Genomic DNA, 23430 nt, shown 5'->3' with positions numbered 1-23430 from the left:
AGTATTAAATATAAAATTGTTTAAAATACTTATTATCTTACTCTCAAGGAAGACAAATCCAAAGCACAAAAATTATAATAAATATATTTACTAAAAACACTAACACAGAGAGAGTCTGTAATTTGGAATAAATTCAATATCTCAAATACTCATTGTTTTTTTGAAAAATGCTCAGACCCGTCGATTAGTATTTCAAATTGTCCTTTTTGACATACAATAATAATGTATACAGGGTGTCCCAATTTAGAGATATGACGTCATCGCTGATTTTCTTAAATGACAACCATGTCATTTTGATAGCTATTTTGAAAGTGTGTGTAAAGTTATAGAAAACTGCAAAATATCAAATTTTTATTCTCTACCATTTACAAGTGAATAGAAAATAACAAAGTTATGTCTGTAATTTGGAATAAATTCAATAATTAAAATACTAATTGTTTTTTTGAAAAATGCTCAGACCCGTCGATTAGTATTTCAAATTGTCATTTTTGACATACAATAATAATGTATAAAGGGTGTCCCAATTTAGAGATATGACGTCATCGTTGATTTTCTTAAATGGCAACACTATCATTTTTATAGCTATTTTGATAGGGTGTGTAAAGTTATACACAACTGCAAAATTTCAAATTTTTATTCCCTACCATTTACAATGTACAAGATAATAAAAAATAAAAAAGTTATGAAAAACAAGTAATCAAATAATAATTGAATTTAATTATTTCAATTAAGCAAATACTCATAATGTTGGCCTCAATGATTGTTAGATTGTCAATGGGCAACGTTATGAGCATTTGCTTAATTGAAATAATTAAATTCAATTATTATTTGATTATGTACTTTTTTTTTCATAACTTTGTTATTTTTTATTGCCTTGTAAATGGTAGGGAATAAAAATTTGAAATTTTGCAGTTGTGTATAACTTTACACACCCTATCAAAATAGCTATCAAAATGACAGTGTTGTCATTTAAGAAAATCAACGATGACGTCATATCTCTAAATTGGGACACCCTGTATACATTATTATTATTGTATGACAAAAAGGACAATTTGAAATACTAATCGACGGGTCTGAGCATTTTTCAAAAAAACAATTAGTATTTGAGATATTGAATTTATTCCAAATTGCAGACTCTCTGTATATTATTTTCAAACCTTAGTTGCGCTGATACATACATAGATTGGATGATTTAGCAACTAACAACCTACTGTGGGTGTGCGCATGCGCCAGGGAATGTAAAAATTCACCCTCGTGCCTAAAGAAGTATAACTTCAAAAAATATATTTTGTAAAAAAATATTTTTTCAAAAATTGTTTAAACAAATTAGACTGTTAATTAATTATTAAATTTATAAACAAATTGCATATTTGTAATGTACGTAGAAATTACATGCAAATTAAAAAAAGAAAGATCAAAATCCATCGAGTTGATCCGGAGATACAAAAAATTATATTCGTTTGAAATTGCTTTTTCGGTATTTTAACTCGGTGGATTTGTAGGTTCCCCTTAGTAATTGTTTGAACTATGGCTAAAAAACATATGGCTAACTTTGCCCCAAATGAACTCAGACTAAATTTTTTTATTTGAAAATTCGTGTTAAAATACTATCTTTTCGAATATATAAAAAGATTGTTTCTACGGACAACATTTTTAAAGTTATTCTAAATGTTTATAAACTACAAAATTTCAAAAATTTGGCATTAGGATTTTTGACTATATTAATTATTTTTTTATCTTTTTTTAATACATTTTGATACTATCACTGGCGGATCCAGGGGGTGTCACAGGGGGTCATGACCCCCCCTCCCCCAATATTGTAAACCCACTTATCCTAGGGTTGGTAAGACTAAGTGACCTTGCATTAGAGACAAGTAATTAAATCTCCCTCAAGACCCATCACGTTCCCCCCGAAAAAAATTTCTGAATCCGCCACTGGATACTATCACTCTTCTACTTTTATTTGGCATACCCAGAATTGCCCTATCTTCATTATTTTCTGTCTTATCTTATTGCAAAATAAAGGTCTCTGGGATAAACAAATAGAATAACTCTTAAACTAATTAAGGGGGGGTATGGTTTGAAATCAACATATCAAGCACATTTTTGTGAATTTTTTTCGAAGCTATGGTGGAATTATTTTATTTTTAAATTAAACAAACCTATTAAGTACAATTCAAAGAATATTTAAGAAAAAATTCAATCCAAAATATTGAAAAATAAGCCATTGGTGACAAATTTTGACAGACAGCTCAAAAAAATGGATTTTGCGGTGGACATCAGAACTCATCACTGGATCATACGAAACAAAAAATTCAAAAGGATTTAATTAGCTTATGAGTTTCACGAGGTAACAACGTCGAGTTTTTTTATTTTTAATGATTTTTGAATTTTTGGTATCACTCAGAAATCAAAAATACGAAATTTTTGATAAAAATTTTGTGAAAACCAACAGATTTAATATTGTTGAACAAAAAATAAGCACAAAACGAAAAATATCTCGACGTTGTTACATCACGAAATGTCTAAAGAAAATCTATGCAAAATTTCAGGTAGATCGGTCAAGTAGTTTTTCAGTTACAATGTCCACCGCATTTGAAAAAGCAGTTTTGAGAAAAATGCGTTTAAAGTTTTGACAACTGCATCTTCATCTTCTTATTGGTCTGCCAAATCGTAAAGTGATGCACATTGAAATATGTTTTTTGAACTGCGGAGTAATCTACAAAAGAGAAGGCGAACAGTTGTTTAACGTTTCTCACTACGCTCAAGCGTGCTGGTGCGAAGCCGCGGCAAAGCGGGTCGAAGGAAGGGATATTCAACACTCTGTATCTCGGGTAATTTTACTCCGATCAATCTGAAATTTTCAGAGAGTATTCTTGAAAGTATGCATTTTTATTTTAAATAATAAAAAAAATTAAATATTTCAAACCATACCCCCCCCCCCCTAATGGATCGGTCTCAAATTTTGAAGGTTTGTTAAGTACGCCAATACCCGACTTTGGGTGAAACACTAAAGTTATAAGGTAGTTTTAGTAAAAGTTATTAACAAATAACGATGTTCACTTATTTTGCAGTTTGCGTAGCAACAAATTAACTTTAACTTTCAAAAATCGGAATTTTGAAGGTTTTTCAATGTTCTAAAGAACTGAATTTTGTAATTTTATGTCAGCGATTTAGCTTTTGAATGGAGTGCAAAAAGTCGAAAAAATCGCGATTTTTGCACTAAATTGTTAATAATTAAAAAACTGACGCGAACTCTAGGCAGGAAACAGGTAGGTTTTCTTCCTATAGGGCTACAATAACTAAAAAAGTAGTCAGCTACCTGGATCTTTGAGTGTCCCGAGAAAATCCTTACTACTCTGGACGGGCGCATATGAAATGCCTCCCGAAGAAGGGTTTCTTACCTGTCGCTAAAATGGTCACATACGAATTGCCTCCCAAGCTCTAAATAAATTACATGCTTCTAATCTTTATGTGAAGGTGAAACGTTGTCACATATTCGTCCCTTTGTACATTTTCGGCAAAATTGGTATTTTGTTATTAAATTTGATTTATTTTATTTTCAACCTTTATGTATTAAACATTATTAACACTAGGCAGTATTTATAAATTTCAACTAACTTATACATTATATAATTAGTTTTATAACCATTATATTTAATAACCATTATTTTCTGTTATTAATAATTTGACAAAAAATACAAAAATATAATAAGTATTTTATAGATTTATTAAAAATAACATTACAAAAAGAATATTTGGAAAATATTACAAAATGTGTATAGAAATATAAAATTACAAAATATTTTTCCTAAATTTATATGATACTACTTTGACAAATTCTAATCTATTTATTTTACATTCTTTAATTCTAAAATTTTTTCATTTAGAAAGTTTATTTTTGCTGTACTTTCCGTAACATTTTTTTTTGTGTCGAAACAGAATTCATTTTAATGTAGGTATTTATTTGAAATTGTAAAATTATATCAATAAAATTAATAATGTTAGGATGAGGCCAGCAGAAAAAAGAATTTTACTTGGAATGAAAACTTTCGCATGGGTTTGTGGTTCTTTGTAAGGATGAAGAGTGTGTAACGATGAGTGATACTCATCGTCACTTTATAATATGCATTTCAAAATATTTATTAGGAAAAGCAACTCCCAATAAGTATGCAACCAAATATACGTGAACGTGTAGTAGGTATTGCCTAGATTTTTAATAAGTATTTGGATGATGTTGGTAACTTTTGGGGAATTCAGGGTCTATAAGTTGGTTCGCCTGGCGATGCCGACATCCGGCTGGCGTGTTTGTCATTTCGGCAACCGCAGCTGTTCGTCACTTAAATCTCGTCTTTTGTTGAGTCAACAAGTCTCCAGTGGCCATTGGAAGAATTTACCTTTTGGTTGAAATATTTTAGTAGAAGATTAGTTTATGTTGGAAGGAGTTATTTTGTTTTGGGTTTTGTGGAGTGTTTTGAGGAGAAGAGTTTTTGGTTTCCAATACTTTTTTGAAGAACAATGGGTATGTATTACAGAAATGTCTGGTAGCTATGTTTTTCCTTAAAAAATAGCCCTTTATTCATTTTCAATATCTTACATATATTATCTTTATATGAATTATTATTCTTCAATCATCATATTTGCAATACTTCAATACCATCGCACTTATGTTTCTACAGAAAAAAAAATCTTTCATTATATTTCCGGTTCCAAATAAGTTTGGAATCAATGATCATTTTCCTTTTCTCCTTTATATAACTCCATGTAGTAATCTTTGATTACAAGATCCACATTTACTTGTCCAAATACTTTCTTATATTCGTTTAAAAAGCTTTTTCCATTCAAGGATAATCAAGGTCATTGAACTTCAAGCATGTAGGTACATCAAACTTCAGTTTTACTTAGATTTTTTCTCTGTCAAGTTCTGATAAGGTGATACACCTTTTTTGTCGAGGCCCTGTTTCTTGTATACTCAAGGACAATCAGCTGATCAAGGTTTTTTATTATTTTAGCCACTGGAGAAAAGAAGATTAAGTCACCTTTTTATTTTTTGGAAATGGAATAATCAATCATTTTGGGGTTTCTTTTGGTGGATCGGGATTATTTTCTGTTTGTTGTTTTGGAATCGACATTGATTTTTACCAGTACTTGTAAGCACCTCCTCGTCTGACATCCGCATTGTGGTCGAGTATCTCCCTAGGATTGGAAAACCGGAGGATACCTATCTGGCTCTCCCATCATCAACCTCTCCAGGAGTTTGGAGAAGCCATAGTCCCTACTTTTGTAGAAGCGACAGGTTTTTTATAAAATTTACATTTTCAATTCTTTTAAATAATTTCTTGCAATTTTAATATTTTTTTTCAGTAACTTATAACATTAATAATCATATAAATTCATTTTTCTAAAATCAACTAACTTTATAATATTCAATAATTTTTTTCCAACAAATTTAATCTTTTACTGTTCGTATCATTCTTTTAAAATAGTCCGGGAGTTATAAGCTATATGTTAAGGTGTTGTATACAATATCTAGGGTTATAATTCCTATTTAATAACCTTTATTTCAGTTAACAGGTATTGTACTCAGGTTTATCGCTTTAGGTCAGATACTGGATTGTCAGCCAATACTGTGATCAATATCAATATAATATTTTTGCTTAGGTAGATAACTTGTGATTCGAAATAACTGTCTTGGTATAATTAATTAAATTTTTGTTTTTATTTTTTTTGTACTGTAAATCTCAGTGTCGATAAGAGCGTATCCTTCTAGTACGTCAGGAATTAGCTAGTTTGTATAAAATTGTATATAGGGGTTATAGGTATTTTTTTTCATTAAATTTGTTGGTTGTACATATATGTTTTATTATCCTACCATTTTAATAGTATTAGTTAGGTACAGCAATATAGGTCACGTGGAGAAGAAAATATTCAATTCTTCCCTGGCGCCCTGATACGTTCTCAGTAATATCTTCTCGGTCAGTAGTTCCTTTTTTTCATTTCTTTCCTTATTTTAATTCAGTTTCTTAACACCCCAGTACTTCATTAGGTACCGTCTTATTTCGGGCGTGCAAATACGGCCTGATCCTCTCCTGAGTCCACTTGATACAGTCTCTTAAATATCCAGCTAGCCTAGTTTGAGGAAACTTCCATAAATAAGTAACTACCCTTTAAAGCTATATCTATTCTGCCACAACACAACCTCATTTTCGTTACAAGTGCTCAGCCCAAAGATGTGGAAGAAATGTCGAATTTTCAGATATGTAATTATGCATTAACTGTATTAAGAATTTAAAAAATCAAAATAGATAGTACGTACCTATTTAAATTATGATTTGGCAACATTGTGTCATTATACAGAGATTAAATAGACAAAATATCAGCCTAAATGATTAACGAAACGGAGACATTTCGATTGTACCTTGGAGGCATTTCATGTATGAAAATATTTACCTGAAAAAGTGGGAGGCATTTCGATAACGCCGCTCTGGACTACTCGCATTGTTTGATTAGAGCGCAATTTTACAAACTGTATAATTTATTCTTCACAATCTAAAAATATATATTTTGTTGTCTCATATATTTTTAGCTTATCGCTCATTTTTTATTCGAAAGTACACCAAACATGCTTTCCATACTTGTTTCGTTATTAATTATAAAAGGTTGGCATTACATAAATACTTCATGTTCCGATCCCGCAAGTGTTTTGGTAAACTAAATTTTACCTTTATATATATTATGCATATACACATAAATTTCGAGCTTTGACGTCAAACTTAGCATTGACTGTTTCCTTTAGTTCGGTAGATCATCTGATTACGACACATTTTGTTCAGTAGGCAGCACTAGGAAGTATATTGGCGAAAGAAAACGTCTTATCGCATAAAAAGTTGTTTGGTATAAACAATAATACCAACAATGGTATTGGGATTGTTTTGTGACTGTTATACATAAACATAGAAGAAAGTGCATTAGAAAATATCTGGTTTCAGCATACATTTAAGTAGTTTTTATTAATATAATATTATCAATTTTTTGGTAAAGTTTGGATAATTTTAAGACGAATGTATTCTTGTGATTTTTTCAAAAAATGCTCACTTTAGACATAAAATCACATCTACATCGAATTTAAAAAACAAAATATATGAAAAATATGAGATGAAAGCTTAAGTTAAGTAGTTTCAAAATGCGCAATTACATTTTGATTCTATATTGCAAAAGTCATTTATCTACTCTATGTCATATTATGTATAAGTTTTTAGTTTGTGAAAACTGTCATTATAGCCCAGGGCGCATCTGTTTTGAGATGGACGTTGAGAGGTGACTCAAACTTTTTTTGCAGCAATTACTTGAAAATTACTCAAATAATAATATTTGAGGTATCCTCCCACTCAAAATGGTCCGGAACATTGTTTAAAAAATCAAAATGTCAAAAGATGAAGGAAAAATTCGATTTTTTTATTGGTTTTTTGATTATAACTTTAAAACTATTCATTTCTAAGAAAAGTTGTACTGACATAAAAGTTGCGTAATTAAATTTCCTACAATATAAAATTGGCTAAAAATTTAAAACATAGTCACCCTTGTTGCAAAATAGCAATAATTTCGAAAAAAAAACATACAAAAACAAGTATTCCCATTTTACGTTTTTCAACCATTTATGCTACACTTAGGACCTTCAGATTTTACCCAGAAAAGCTTTATGATATAGTAAAACAACACTGTAAATTTTATTAAGATCGGTTTAATAGATTTTGCAAAATAAATTTTGCAATCTAGCTTTCGCAAAAAAAATTCATTTTTTTAAAATGGTACAGTACAGATAATAAAGGAGATAGCAAGTTGAATTTTTCTTTGCTTATAGAAGTGTACTGTACCTTTCATTTGCAATTTGCAAAATTAAAATCGATTAATTACCACAGGGTCAGGAAATTTTTTAAATAAACAATAACTTTTGGTGCTACGCGCAGTATAGCGGTATTCGATTCACACAAGTTGATTTCCACCAAAATTTCTTCCAATCTTTATCTAATATATTATTTTCTTACTCTATATTTTGTGGTATTTTAATATTTTAATTCCACAAAAATCAAACTAATTTTATTATTGTTTGTGAAATATTGTTTAAATAATTGCATATGTTTAAAAATAATAAACTTTTATTCTCTAAGTTAAAATATATGAACACAGAAAGTTTTTGCTAAAAAAAGTGTTATTTCAATGGATAGAGTATGTGTTTTTATTTTGCAATAAACAAATTTATTTATTTATATCGAAATGTAATACAAATTAAAACATAAAATCCTTTATAAAAGGTATATTTGAAAGGTATATATCTTATAAAGGATTTTATGTTTTTGTAATGGTATACAGCCAACTACAGGAAATTTTTCCTCGTGGATTTACAAATTAAAATGTATCAATCACTATCAAAGGTCATTGGAATGCCCAATCAGAACAAACTATCCGCTGTCCTGCGCGTAGCACCAATAATTAATGTTTATTTAAAAAAATTCCTGACGCCGTGGTGGTTAATCGATTTTAGTTTTGCAAATTGCAAATGAAAGGTACAGTACACTTCTATAAGCAAAAAAAAATCAACTTGCTATCTGCTTTATTTTCAGTCCTGTAACATTTTGAAAAAATGATATTTTTTGCGAAAGCTGGATAGCAAAATTTCTTTTGCAAAATCTATTGAACTACTCTTAATGAAATTTACAGTTTTGTTTTACTGTATCATAAACTTTTTCTGGATGAAATATGAAGGTCCTAAGTGTAGCATAAATGGTTGAAAAACGTAAAATGCTAATACTTGTTTGTGTGTGGTTTTTTCGCAATTATTGCTATTTTGCAACAGGGGTGACTTTAAATTTTTAACCAACTCTATATTGTAGGAAATTTAATTACGCAACTTTTATGTTAGTACAACTTTTCTCGGAAATGAATACTTTTAAAGTCATAGGTAATCAAAAAACGAAGAAAAAAATCGAATTTTTCCTTCATTTTTTGATATTTTGATTATTTAAACAATGTTCCGGACCTTTTTGAGAGGGAGGATAACTCAAATATTATTATTATTATTATTATTTTCAAGCAATTTCTGCAAAAAAATTTGAGTCACCTCTCAACGTCCAAATGTACTATTTTTACAGATGCGCCCTGGTCTATTATAGATAGCAGTGCGTGAAGTGTTTAAAGTGTGCGTGAAGTAAAAATGTATTTTAAATGGGATTTACTTTTTCGCACTGTTTTTGACACACTTTCATATAATCAAATATCCTTAACTTTCGCGTTGTCATGGTGATGACATAATGAGCAATAAATTACAACAAAAATTTTGACAGTTTTGTGGTTTGAAAGAAATTAGAATTTTTAAATGTCAAAGTTCTAAAAATTGTAGAATAGAAATTAATTCCAGTGACGAAGAGTTACAGTTGTTTTATTTGTTTATCGTAGATAAAATATTGTAAGAAACTGTGCGTGAAGTACTTTTTGCAAACTTACGCGATGTATAGCACTCGCTCCGTTGTCGTTCGTGCTCTAAACATCGCATACTTCACGAACTGTTTCATAAATAAATATTTATGATATTCATAAACAAATTGATATACTATTGCGTTTTGGGATATAAAGGCACGTATCCACTATGTTGAACGTATATATACATTGGCACATGCACTGAACTTGCTTTAAACAAAACAGTACAGAATAAGTCTCTTGGTATAGATGCAATTCCATCTCAAGTGTTAAAGATTATGGGAGAGACCGGTTTAAAACACATATTGACTTACGTCAACTCATATACTCTCTTCCTTTAACTCAGATCGACACCTCAGAAATGGCCTGTTGACTGAACAACAGCCACAATTTTTCTTCTCCACAAAAAACAATATATCATAGAATGCAACAATTATAAACTAATTTCATTCTCATATTTATACATACACGTAAAATCCTTTAACAAAATAGGTTAGATTAATCTACCACCCGTTCAATAGCACCTGAACAAACCGGATTTCCAAAGAAACAAGAAACACCAGAGCAAACTTTGAAACTTATCTCGTAGGCTATGAGAAAGCCATTGTCGACTGCCATTGGCATTTGCATTTACCAATCTTTATTAACATGAACATTCCGATTCAGCTAGTTAAACTACTACAAAGTTTGTATTAAAACAATGAAGCAATCGTGAGATTGGAAAACATATACGAGCCCCTTCTCATGTCAGTTGTAACAACGTTAGATTGAAAAGAAAATTAAATTTTAGAAAACAAAAACAAAAATCCAGCGTAAACTTTACTAAGTAACGAGACGTTTACTCACACACACTACACATTACTCCCCTGAGCTAGAGATAAACTATATCATCTGCCATTATAGGAGATTAATATTTATGCCATTAAAATAATTGGATTTTCATACCTATAGAAAATATTACAATAAACGACTAATTAAACATAATAACAATAATAATAATAACATAATAATAACAAATTAAAAAAAACGCATATTATGTAACATTAACAAAATAAATGTGAAAGTTTACCACTGAGTGACATCCCTTTTATTTTTAATTACATACATCCAAAATTCTGCGAGACATAGTTTTTATCAAGTTCTGGCAAAATTCTGGAATGAATTAATTCGCATTTCTTATGACTCATATTTCTTAAAGTTTTTCATCTAATTATGATGTAATTGCTGGTGTAGAGAGGCTAGGCCGAAAACTTGAATCATGGTTTTCATCGAGTATAAAATAAGAAAGTTTGACTTTTCTTTACTGAGATTCGAGAGGGCAAAATGAGAGAAAACACTCAGTTTTCTTCCAATTTTAACTAGAATAGTGTTCTTAAGGGGATGGGTACGTATTTTCGGCTGCAATGCTATTCAAATGGGGATTCATTTTTTTCGAATCCTGAGAAAACTAATAAGTATTTTTGAAAAATGTAAACGCAGAATGAAAGATTACGTTATTAGCGAGGGCCGAAAGTCCCTGAGAACTTCTATAATGTTTATTTTAATAAGTTACAGAGGTGAAAAACTAAGAGAAAATTTAGTGGGATTTTTAATTTCAAATATCTCATTCAAAATAAACTTTTTTCCACCTACCTCTACCGAAAGTATACCTTTACGGACCTGATTGTAGGGAGCAAAGTTGTACTTTTCCTTCCTAGGGAGGAAAAGTAAAAGTGACGTCATGGTATTTCATTCATGAAATATAACTTATTGACAATATACCTGTATAATATCTATTTTCTATTACGTAAGTATCTATACATTTTAACGTTTATTTATAAGACTGGTATTTTCCAGAATAGTAAAAAACAGTAAATTGTTATTTTGATTTAACAATGTTTACATTAATAATTTGACTTATATTTGACAGTTGACAGTTATATTGTACCTACTTGTTAGTTTTAGTTCTAATAAATTTTGTTGGTTAGTTACATAAATAAATTAAATAATAAAAAAATATGAAAAAACATTTTTTTAAGAAACGCTTTTCTTTAGTTACGAGTGACTAAAATTAAAATTATTATAAAAAAATTAACTAAAAAGCTAAAAATAAAAAAAAATTAAAAAATCTAACACATCCGTCAAAGAAAAGCGTGGCGCGTGTTCATCGAATAAACGGTTTTCGCCCCACGCTTTTCTTTAACGAATGTTTTAGATTTTTTCATTTTTTTTTATTTTTAGCTTTTTAGTTGATTTTTTTATAATAATTTTAATTTTAGTCACTCGTAACTAAAGAAAAGCGTTTCTTAAAATTTTTTTTTTCATACTTTTTTATTTTTTACTTTTTAGTCTTACACTTTTCAAACATTAAAATATATCGTCATGTTTATTAAAATATGTAAAAAGCATAATATGATGGATGTACTAACATGAAAAGTAGTCGGAATCGGCAAAAAATTTGAAACTTTATTGTTTATTAATGAAGCATAACGTAAACAATTAACGTAAAAAGTGAAATTATGTATTGGTCATATCATTAGCTATACAATCGGTAAAAGTTTCAAGTTTTTACATTGTAAAAAACAAGAGAAATTAAGCGTTTTCCATTAAAATCGTTTTTTTTTTTGTTATTTAAACAATTAATAAACATGAAAAATGTTTTTATTGACTATTCGTGTATTGTTCCCGCGAATGCATATGTCTGCAAATTTTCATTAATTTGCATTGAAGAAAAGGCAGTCAATTAACGTCTAAAGATTTGACGCAAACTATTGAACTAAATAAAAGCGTTTAAAAATGAAAAAATGACTTGTTATTTGAGGAAGGTGGAAAAACCATATGTATAACATGGGAGTTAAGTGCCTTTTCCTCCCTTGAATGATTACTGCCATCCGCTACGCGTCGGGCAGTAAACTTCAAAAGTAGCACTTTCCTCCCTTGTTATACAAATAGCTATTATTTATTCTAAGGGACTTTCGTCCCTCGGTAATAATTTAGTCTTTCATTCTGCGTTTAAATTTTTCAAAAATATTTATTGGTTTTTTCAGGATTCAAAAAAAATGAACACAATGTCCGTGGTAATATTTTCCAAATCGATCTTTGTCTTACAACGCACTCAGTCGAATAGAATATTGTCAGCATATTGTCAGTCAGACAGTGACAATCAGTGACAATTTTAAATATTTGACATGACATCGGGAATATTTTGAGTTGTTGATTAAATAATATTGATATACAGTGATGAGCGCGCTAATAACCGGCAAAATAGCTCAAAACATGGAAAATGTATTAAGTTGTGAGATAAAAAGAAATGAAACTACTGGAGGTGGGATTTTATCGGTATTAACTTATAATTTACATTACCATTATGGATAATTTCCACCTTTTTAAACGTCAGCTAGTTAACTTTGGTCATAATTCTACGTTCTATAACTATGACGTTCTTTCAAACCTAGTTTTAATAGGTTATGTATGTCTTCTTCTTTTTTGGTGTATTGGCCTCTACCTGCATGGGTATTTGGCTAGTCCATCGTCTTGGAATAAAGGAAAAATCCCTTCTTCACCTACAATTTAGAGTTGATATCGGACAAATACAACAAAGGTAAAAACTTTTCTCGTTCAGGGATAACTGCCGACCATTACACAATCTGGTTCTACTTCTTCTCGTTCTTTAGTTAATTGGCAATTTTGAATTGTCATGGAACAAATGCAACAAAGGCAAAAACCTTTCTAGTTCAGGGACAACTGCCGATCACTACAAGATTCCGTAATGTGGCCTCGGTTAGTTGAAGTGAAGAACCCAGATGAAATTAACTCTAAATTGTAGATGTAGGTTATTAAGGGATTTTCCCTTTATTCTGAGAGGATGAGCTGGCCAAAACACCCATGCAGGTAGAGGCAAATAAACCCAAGAAGAAGAAGACATACATAACCTAATAAAACTAAGTTTGAAGGAATGTCATACGTAAAATTAGAATTATGACTGAAGTTAACTAGCTGACGTTTAAAGGTATAAAGGTGGAAACTATCCATAATGGTAATGTAAATTATAAGTTAATACCGATAAAATCCCACCTCCAGTAGTTTCATTTCTTTTTATCTTACAACTTAATACGTTTTCCATCTTTTGTGCTAGTTTGCCGGTTATTAGCGCGCTCATCACTGTATAGTGTATTTGATAAATAATTGATTTAAGACGTAAACTTAATAAAAAGTTATTTATTGTGTATTATTTGTGGAAGATCCAAGCAGAGAATACATCAGGATAATATATTCTGTGATCCAAGTATTTTGTTGTTAAAGATGTTCAAAATTGTAAGCGTTCCATAGTAACAATATATTATTAAAAAACCACTTTAACACTTTTCCTCTTTTCTCGATTGAGTATTAGTTTTTGTTGTACATATAAATTATTACAATCACTGAGTACATAGTTAGTGAAAAAATTATCACATTTATTAACTGAATTAATAATTTGCAATTATACAAATAACAGTTATCCAAGAACATTCACAAGCCATCTCTTTAAGTTAATGATGACATTTTCAAGTAGAATGACATTCTAGTAATGTTAACATATCCATACCAGTGTGAATTTTACTACACGTAATTTGCCGTGTAAAGACAGAAAAAGTAGGAATAGCCATAAAATATTTGCGAATTATGTACCGATGGCCTTAAAACCTGTGGAAAAGAAAATGTAATGGCATGGGAATTCGTCTCAATAACGAGACAACACTATACACTTTATGTTTCGCTGATGACCAAATTCTGATTGCTCAGGATCATGACGACTTGAGTTACATGACACGGAAGCTAATAGCAGAATATAACAAATGGGGTGTCGAAGTCAACATTAATAAAACTGAAGCCATGTGTATTGGAGGGACAAATCAGTCCATTACATTAGACGATGGGGTAACAATTAAAGACTGTGATGAATACCAGTACAGACATGAAGATAACTCAAGATGGAACACTTGATGCTGCTATAAAAGATAGAAACATACAGGGTAGAAAAGCCATATCCATGATGAACGGCATTCTGTGGGACCAAACAATATCCAAAGCGAACAAACAGCTCATATACAATACCATACTTAAAAGTATAATCACATAATGGCAGTGAAGTTTGGCCACTGAAACAAAGAACAGAGAAAATGTTACTAGTAACAGAACTGGACTTCTGGAAGCAGGCAAATCAAGAAGAGATCGGATACCAAATAAGAGAATACGAGAAATGATGGGAGTCACACATACAATAATTGATGACAGAAAAACAAAACAACTCATATGGTACGGCCATGTACGGCCAGATGAGAGGATCCCTAAACAGATTTTGACGTGGACAGCACAAGGGAGAAGGAAAAGAGGAAGGCCGAGAAAAAACTGGAGGGAGGGAATTGAAAAAGAACTGGAGGAAAGAGAAATTCCTCCAGGTATATGGTTAAACAGAGAAGAATGGCGGTTAGGGGTCGAAAGGCGTCGGAGAATGCTGTAAACAGATAGTATTAGTAGTAGTAGTGTTCCTAAAAATTCTAATACATTAGTTCAGAGAAATAACGAAAAAAATATTCTGTTGGTGACACAACCCCCTCCAGGCCGAAACCAAATTTTTCGAGTAGTATGGACATCTATAATAATAAACTATATGTTTCCTGCAGCCGATTTTGATGATATACATAGTTATAAACAAATAAAGATCAAAAAACGGTAAATATTCGCTTTTTTCGTCTATTACCAAAAAGTTACGCATTTTAAACAAATTTGAGAGTAAGAAACTCATAAAGCGTATAAGAAACTTCAATATGGCATTCGCAGAATATGTCTATCCTTAGGTACTGGTTGCTTAGAAAATTGCAAAATAAATCATAAATTTTGAGTTTTCATAAATATTCATAACTTATGTAAAAAATGACTTAGAACCTTCTTATTAAACGGAATGCTGAGACTTCTGGTGCTTAAGTCATACCCTAAATTCCAAAGCAATTGGTCAAATAGTACAAAAGTTATTTAATTTGTTTATCCCAAATTATTTTTTTTTGCAACACTATAAGTCAGAAAATGATGAAGTTACAGTAATACTTTGGATAGTTTATGAAAGAAGAAGATTTACACTATTAATTTAAATAAAAAAAATGACAAAAAATAATTCTAAATATTGCAAAATTATTTTGCAAGAACATATAAATTAAAAAAAGGGGGGCTAACTTCGTTCCTAATTGTCCTAGAACAATTGTTTTTCTTTCTAAATGAATGTGTATAAAAATTCAGTATATCTAAATATGAAAAAAGAATGTGTGTGTACTTTGTACGCACGTAAGAAGTTATACTTCTATTATATGATTTAAATGAAATTAATATACTTTTTATTTATATTTTGTTTAAATATTAAACTAATTTATACTTACTACTTCTCAAACATTTTTATTAGAACAGTGCCAAAAATTAAAATAATAAAACACACACAAACACATTAAACAAGCCACAAATGATGTCTGAACATTAATTGTCGAAAAAATTTTTAACTAAATACGTATTTTCTGAAAATACAATTATATAATAAATATACTTACAATCATAAAATGTATTAAAAAAACAAAAAAGAAAGTTTCTATTGGGACTCGAACCAGCGCTGATAAGCGCAGTTGGTATTGGAATTCATTCGCCTTCAACGCTTAGCCACGGACACTATGTGTCATTATTTACGAAGATCGACTAACTAAACGGATTAAACTTGTGATATTTTGATATTTTGAAAATTGATCAAATTATTTTAATTTTGAATTGAAATGATTTAGAATTGAAAAAATACAACAAAACATAGAGTAAGAAAACAATATATTAGGTGAATATTGATAGAAATTTTGATGGTAATCAAATTATATAAATAAAAGTATTACATACTATGTATTTTGGCAGATCAAATAGGTAGGTTTATACTCATGATACATTAACAATTATTACGTACCTGTTGCTTTTAAAAACTATTTAAAAGTCACTACAATATTATAAACTTTTTTGTTTCTGTCCTCACAACAATAAAACTAATATATTATACATTTGTTTACCTTTACCTTTACCTCCAAACCACAGCTGTCCTACAGCTGCCATATCGGATAATTTTTGACATGTCATTTGAACATCCAATCAGAACAAAGGTATAATGCGCATGCGCCGGGCTGATAGGTTTTAACATATAAAAATTCACCCTCTATCGCCGGTAAAGAAGTATAACTTCAAAAATAATTTTTCTACGGGTAACAGTAAAAAGTTATTCTAATTGTTTATAAGTAAGCAAAATCAAGTATATTCAAATGGGAAATAAACCACAATTCTACCTAAAAATGATTTTATTAACGTTTCGACGCCCAAGTCGGGTGTCGTTGTCAAAATACAAAAAAAAATTTTTTTGTATTTTGACAACGACACCCGACTTGGGCGTCGAAACGTTAATAAAATCATTTTTAGGTAGAATTGTGTCTTATTTCCCATTTGAATATACTTGATTATAAAAATGCCACAAGAAAATAGCTTCAGAACAACATTAAGTAAGCAAAAGATGGACATGTTTTCGCAAAATAATTTTACACAGTTTAAAATTACTTTTTGTCATTTTTAATTTAAGTTAATAGTATAAATGTTCTTCTTTCATAAAATCTCCGAAGTATTACTGTAACCTCATAATTTTCTAACTTACAGTGTTGCAAAAAAAATGAATTTGGGATAAATAAATTAAATAACTTTTAAACTATTTGACAAATTTCTTTGAAATTTAAAATATAATTTAAGCACAAGAAGTCTCAGCATTCCGTGTAATAAGAAGATTCTAACTCAATTTTTACATAAGTTATGAACATTTATAAAATCTCAAAATTTATGACTTATTTTGCAATTTTCTAAGCAACAAATAAGGATAGACATATTCAGCGAACGCCATATTGAAGTTTTTTATATGATTTATGAGTTTCTTATTCTCAAATTTGTTTATGAGTGCTTCACTTTTTAGTAATAGACGAAAAAAGCGAAAATTTACCGTTTTTTAATCTTCATTTGTTTATAAGTATGTATATCATCAAAATCGGCTGCAGGAACCATATAGAGGTTATTAATATAGATGTCCATACTACTCACAAAATTTGGTTTTGGCCTGGAGGTAGATGTGTCACGAGAAAAATCTTATTTCTCTGGACTATGTACATAATTTGTTGTACTATATTAGTTACTTATATCTTTCATAAATCCAATCAAAACAAATTTAAATGGGCTACTTAGCGAATAGCACAAGCCAGCGTTTCCCAACCGGTGGGTCGCGACCCACTAGTGGGTCGCGGGCAGATTTCAGGTGGGTCGCGACGTGGCTCTTACAGTAGCTGAAAAACGTACATATATGGGTCGCCAGACATAAAAGGTTGGGAACCACTGGCACAAGCCAATGGAATTTGTTTAGAATCTTGACCTCAACAAAACATGGCGAAATAACATCATCACTATAATGGCATGTTGATATATCTAAGTTAATATACACATTGTTTATTTGCAAATTGTTTTTATGTCAATCTGAGTTGTATTCATTGATAATCAGTTGTTGAATGTTATTGACATTTTTAAACAACCATCTTCGTTTCAGTTAGATAATTTTAGATAGCTAATTGTGCAAACAAGTACGAAAATATTTCTAATCAATTGATTCATACACATATTCTATTTTAAAATAACTAGATAAATAAATACAGAATGAGTTAGCGTTATTGAACAGTTGCATTTTTTCTGTATTGATGCCAATAATTCGGCCGATTTTCGGTTAGCAGCAAGCTCAAATATATCTTCTGATACATTACACCCAGAAACGTTTTTTTTTTTGTTAATTTACCAAATTGTGTAAACTTGTTGGTTGTCGACCAGAAACTCTACTAAATAGCGCTTTTTCTCGAGGAGTTGCTCGACTCACAGGTATTACAAGAAAAAAGATATTTGTATACAATATCCCGGATAGCTCAGGCGGTCGAATGCAGTGGCGTAGCTGAAGATTGGGACTCCCCGCGACAATTTTTGTGGGCCCCCGTATTATAAACATAACGACAACTAATAACAGTATAATTATTAAAATATGTGTAAATGATCATATTTGGTCTTTCTTTAATAAGTCTTCATTAGTTAGTGTTACCTAATAGATTTTTTAGGAATAGACATGAAAACCTATTATACTTACATGCCTCTTAATCCGACAAGCCTATTAGCAATTTGTTGCAATATTATATCTAAATTTACATTGAAAACAATAATTTCAAAACTTTTTTGCTAAAAGTTATCTTTCCGTCGCAGCTGAGCTCATCGTACAAATTTTTAACGTTTTATCCGTTTACTTTTAAATTCCGGTATAATACCCCACTATACTGCTATTAATTCCTGCTGCTTCTGCTAAAGTTTCGGAAAACAAATTTCTCATTTCTCGAAGATTATCACAATTTTTTTCAAAAAGTTGAAGGGTGACCGTTAACTCTACCATTTCAGATTGCAAAAATTTTGATGATAGTATTAAAAAATCAAGTATTTTAGATTGAATAGTAGTGTCAACGACAAATTCAAAATTATTCATATGCTCTAATAATGCAGTAGCTTCTAATTTTTCATCGTTTTTTAAGTAGCAATGAAATTTTCGTTAAAGATTTCATTACTTGTCGGAAAGCCCGAAGTAAAGCCATAACAGCATCATGTCTGGATGACCACCGGGTTTAACATAACCTTTTAAGTGTTGGCAAGTAACGCGATGAATCCAAAGTCATAATAGTACATAGTACATCCCATCTTTTAATACTTGCACTAAAAAAGAACACATAATCTTTTAATTATATCCTAAAAAACCAACTCCTGTACACAAGCAACGGCATCATTCAACACTGGGTTCAGATTATGGGATGCACAATGATATAATAGGAAGCTGTTTTTCAACGTCAGTTATGCGCCTTTTTACGCCTGAATATACACCAGTCATAACGCTTGCCCAATCATACCCCTTTCCTCTGCAGTTGTGTACGGAAAGGTGCTTTGATGGTATAAATTTTAAAATTTAATTTACAAGACCTTCTGCACTGTGGTCTAATATGCGAATAAATCCCAAAAAACTTTCAACACCTTCTGCTGTGGAAGGTAAATTATTTTCATTGCAAGTTATTTTTACATAGCGGAAAATAAAACTAAGCTGATCGTGTTTTGAAATATCTTGAGTGGTATCAAGAATTATTGAATAAAAACAACTTTTTTTAATTAAATTAATCAATCTGTTTTCAGTCTCTTAAGCCAGCAAATTTATAACTTCGTTTTGTATTTGGGGGTTCAAGTAATTTGTTTTTAAGCTTTTGTTATTGTTTTTAACGATTAATTTAGCTAAAACAGGATACTGTGACAGGCTCATATTTAGCTAGTAAAAGAACCACCGACAACAAATTACCTTTATGTTTTTTTTTATTGTTACAAACGCCATCTGTTTATTTCAAACTATAAACACTAAGCATTTTTGTTGAACAGAATTTGAAACATTAAGAGTGATCGCCCAGTGGCTATAACTCTATTGGTTGAATGTTTCTGGATATACATTGGTATGACTTATAGCTATTTACTTCACTACTTAATCTAAACTTATTCTAAACTTTTACTTGTTGTCTATTGTCTTTATGTGATTCACTTTCATCTAAGCTACCAACATGTCCACGAAATGCTAAATTGCACCGGGAAAAAGTTTAACCGCTTCATAACTTCCTTCCAAATTTGCTATTTTGATGATTATTAGGAAAATTTGTTTGGTAACCAATTTAAAGAAAGTATAAGTATTAAGCTTGAAGGCTATAAGGATCCCCTCCTAAGTCGCGCCTTACGGGCCCTGCGGGCCTGTCAGCTACGCCACTGGTCGAATGTCTGACTTCCACGCAGGTAGGCCGGGGTTCGAAACCCAGCGCCGGGGAGAACATCTAGACATTTTTAAAATGTCTATTCACTATAAGCTTCGCTGTTATCGCCAACTAGCTGATTACTTGTGCAACTTCGCCGGAAATTTATTTGATTCTTATCGTGTAATATTTACAACGCAAGAAGTAATTATATGTATGTTCGAAAAAATAAATTATATAAAAAAAGATTAAAAAAAAATAAAAAAGAGATTTAAAAAAATTAAAAAAAAATATTAAAAAAAAATTATTAAAAAAAATAAAAGAAATATATATATAAAAAAAAATAAAAAAAATAAAAATAAATAAAAAAAAAATATTAAAAAAAATCACTAAGAGGTTCTAAATCTCCGAGAGGATGAATCGGATTTAGTTCCTACCGTAGTAGTGAAGAAAAAAAATTAGCATAGTTGTATTTATTAACATAGTAAGTAGACATTGTTATTTGTAAGCTTTATTTTTTATTATTATTTATTTTTAAGTGTATACTGGACAATTTTGTACTTATGAACGAATAATTTTATATGTAATTACGTGGCTAAAGGTTTCTAAACCAAGGCCAGAATCAAAACAAAAAAAAAAGTAATTAGATTGTAATCTATGGTTAATATCAGTAAGTACAGAATTTATGAATTGTTATGATTATTATTTTTTGATTTTATTTATCATTTTGACGTTATTTTTACTACTAGTTTCCTTCTTTCCTACTTCGGATAGTTTCATAATTATCGTGTAGATGGCGCTAAATGAATAGATTAATTAGTTATTTATTATAGAAAGTAAAAATTCAAATTTTAGTATTTACTGGCGCTCACGAACTTTTAAGTATCCCCTCTACCTACGAGCTCACAGGCGAATAGGCCCCAGGTCGACTCAGCCTGAATAAAATGAGTAACTTGGGTAAAACCAGGGAATTACATAACAGCGATTTATCGCAAAACAAAACAATTTTTTTTGTATTTTTTGGGTCATTCTAAGCAAAAAATGTTCTTATAAGTTTTTTCGTAGGATGCATAGTTTTCAAGATAAACGCGGTTGAACTTTCAAAAAATCTAAAAATTGCAATTTTTGAACCCCAATAACTTTTGATTAAAAAATAAAATAGCAATTTTGCTTACCGCATTTGAAAGTTCAAGTCAAATTCTATCAGTTTTGATTATTTGCATTGCTAAAAATTAATTTTTTTATTGTTAAACAAAGCTATAAACACATAGTGCTAGTGATGTTTTCAATGTATCTCCCATTTAAAATCAAAGAGTAGGCGCGCTTACAGCAGGCAGTTTCTACGTAGCATGAATTAAAAAGCATGCATTGTGCACGGGAAACACTATTTGTTTATAGCTTTGTTTAGCAATAAAAAATTCATTTTTAGCAATGCAAATAATCAAAACCGATAGAATTTGACTTGAACTTCCAAATGCGATAATGTGAATTGCTATTTTACTTTTTAATCAAAAGTTATTCGGGTTCAAAAATTGCAATTTTTCGATTTTTTGAAAATTCAACTGCGTTTATCTCGAAAACTATGCATCCTACGAAAAAGCTTGTAAGAACATTTTTTACTTAGAATGACCCTAAAAATACAAAAAACTATTTTGTTTTGCGAAAAATCGCTGTTATGTAATTCCTCATTCCTCAAGTTCTTTGTTTATAACAATCTTATCGACATCCGGATCAACTGTTACCCAAAAAATTCGTGTGTGTTCTACGGGTCAAAATACATAAAAAAACTTGGGTAAGTCCATCTGAATAAAGGAGGCCGTTGTACCCTCCCTAGCGACAGAACTATATATTCGATCATTCAACCATATCTTATTTTAATTCAATTGTTAATAAAAAATTCATTTTCAAAAATTCCGATTATCATGTTGAACATTCAGCCAAACCCCCTTTGCTTTTAGACTTTACGACTATTAATTTTTAAACGAACGTTAAAGTGCGTAGAAAGTTGTGTATTTTGTATGTATTATAGATATTTTTAGATATATGTATATAGATGAATAGAATAATAGCAAACCAAAATATACGCCAGATCTAAAATTATATTCCTGTACGAATACGAAACTAGTGTGTTCCCAATTTCTTAAGAACGTTGTACAATAAATACCGGGAATCAGATCTAATGAGAAGCAATTACATACATAAACAGACAATCTTGAGTTTTCATAAACAACATTAATTCTGCACACCAAGCCGTACTATTGGCAATATTTACATTTTCCCTCTCTAAACAAACGTACAATTTGTTTTGATGTATAAATGTTGATTTATAAAGAAATGGTAACAGAATGTAAATAATACGGGAGGTACAGTAGAATTTAGAATTCAGGAGAAGTAGTAAATATTAAGGGGGGGGGGGTATGGTTTGAAATCAACAAATCAAGCACATTTTTGTGAATTTTTTTCGAAGCTATGGTACAATTATTTTATTTTTAAATTAAATAAGCATATTAATAGTATAGTATAGTTGATCCAAAAGATGGCATAACCCAGACATCCAAAGTGAAAGTTATCCTTCAACACCAAATTGTTCTATATGGTCCACACAATGTCCAGAAAAAAGTCACACCATTTTGAGCGTCGGGTTTGGGGGGAAGAGGGGGGAGAAATCGGTAAATTCGTAGTTTTTTAAGTTTTTCACCAATATTTCTAAAACTATGCGGTTTAGCATGAACAGCCCTCTATACAAAATTGTTCTACATTACATTTGAAATAAAAAAGGCCCTATGCATAATCTTTCTAAAATGAATGGTTCCAAAGTTACGGAGGTAGTATAGTATAACTGGTCCAAAAAAAGGCCTAACCCAAACATCCAAAGTAAAAGTTTTCCTCCAACACCAAAATGTTTTATATGGTCCACATATTGTTCAGTAAAAAGTTACACCATTTTGAGCGTCCGGTTTGGGAGGGAGATGGGAGAGAAGCCGGTAAATTAGTAGTTTTTTTAAGTTTTTCGTCAATATTTCTAAAACTATGCTTTAGCGTAAACAATGTTATATATACAAAAATGTTCTACATGAAATTTAAAACAAAA

The 23430-nt window shown here is 30.4% G+C and overlaps 1 protein-coding gene and 1 long non-coding RNA gene across 2 annotated transcripts in view; one reads left to right on the top strand and one right to left on the bottom strand.

The window, feature by feature from the left end:
* The window catches only part of LOC114335546 (G protein-coupled receptor kinase 1), a 972615-nt gene that overhangs the window by 900966 nt on the left and 48219 nt on the right, over nucleotides 1-23430 (bottom strand). The window lies entirely within an intron of this gene.
* On the top strand, nucleotides 4205-5850 carry LOC126890626 (uncharacterized). Its single transcript, XR_007700388.1, has 2 exons — nucleotides 4205-4522; nucleotides 5013-5850. It is a non-coding gene; the product is annotated as an uncharacterized LOC126890626 (long non-coding RNA).

The sequence above is a fragment of the Diabrotica virgifera genome, chromosome 8 (genome assembly GCF_917563875.1).
Source record: "Diabrotica virgifera virgifera chromosome 8, PGI_DIABVI_V3a".
In the NCBI taxonomy this organism is placed as follows: Eukaryota; Metazoa; Arthropoda; class Insecta; order Coleoptera; family Chrysomelidae; genus Diabrotica; species Diabrotica virgifera.
This window is presented reverse-complemented; position numbering and strand designations above follow the sequence as displayed.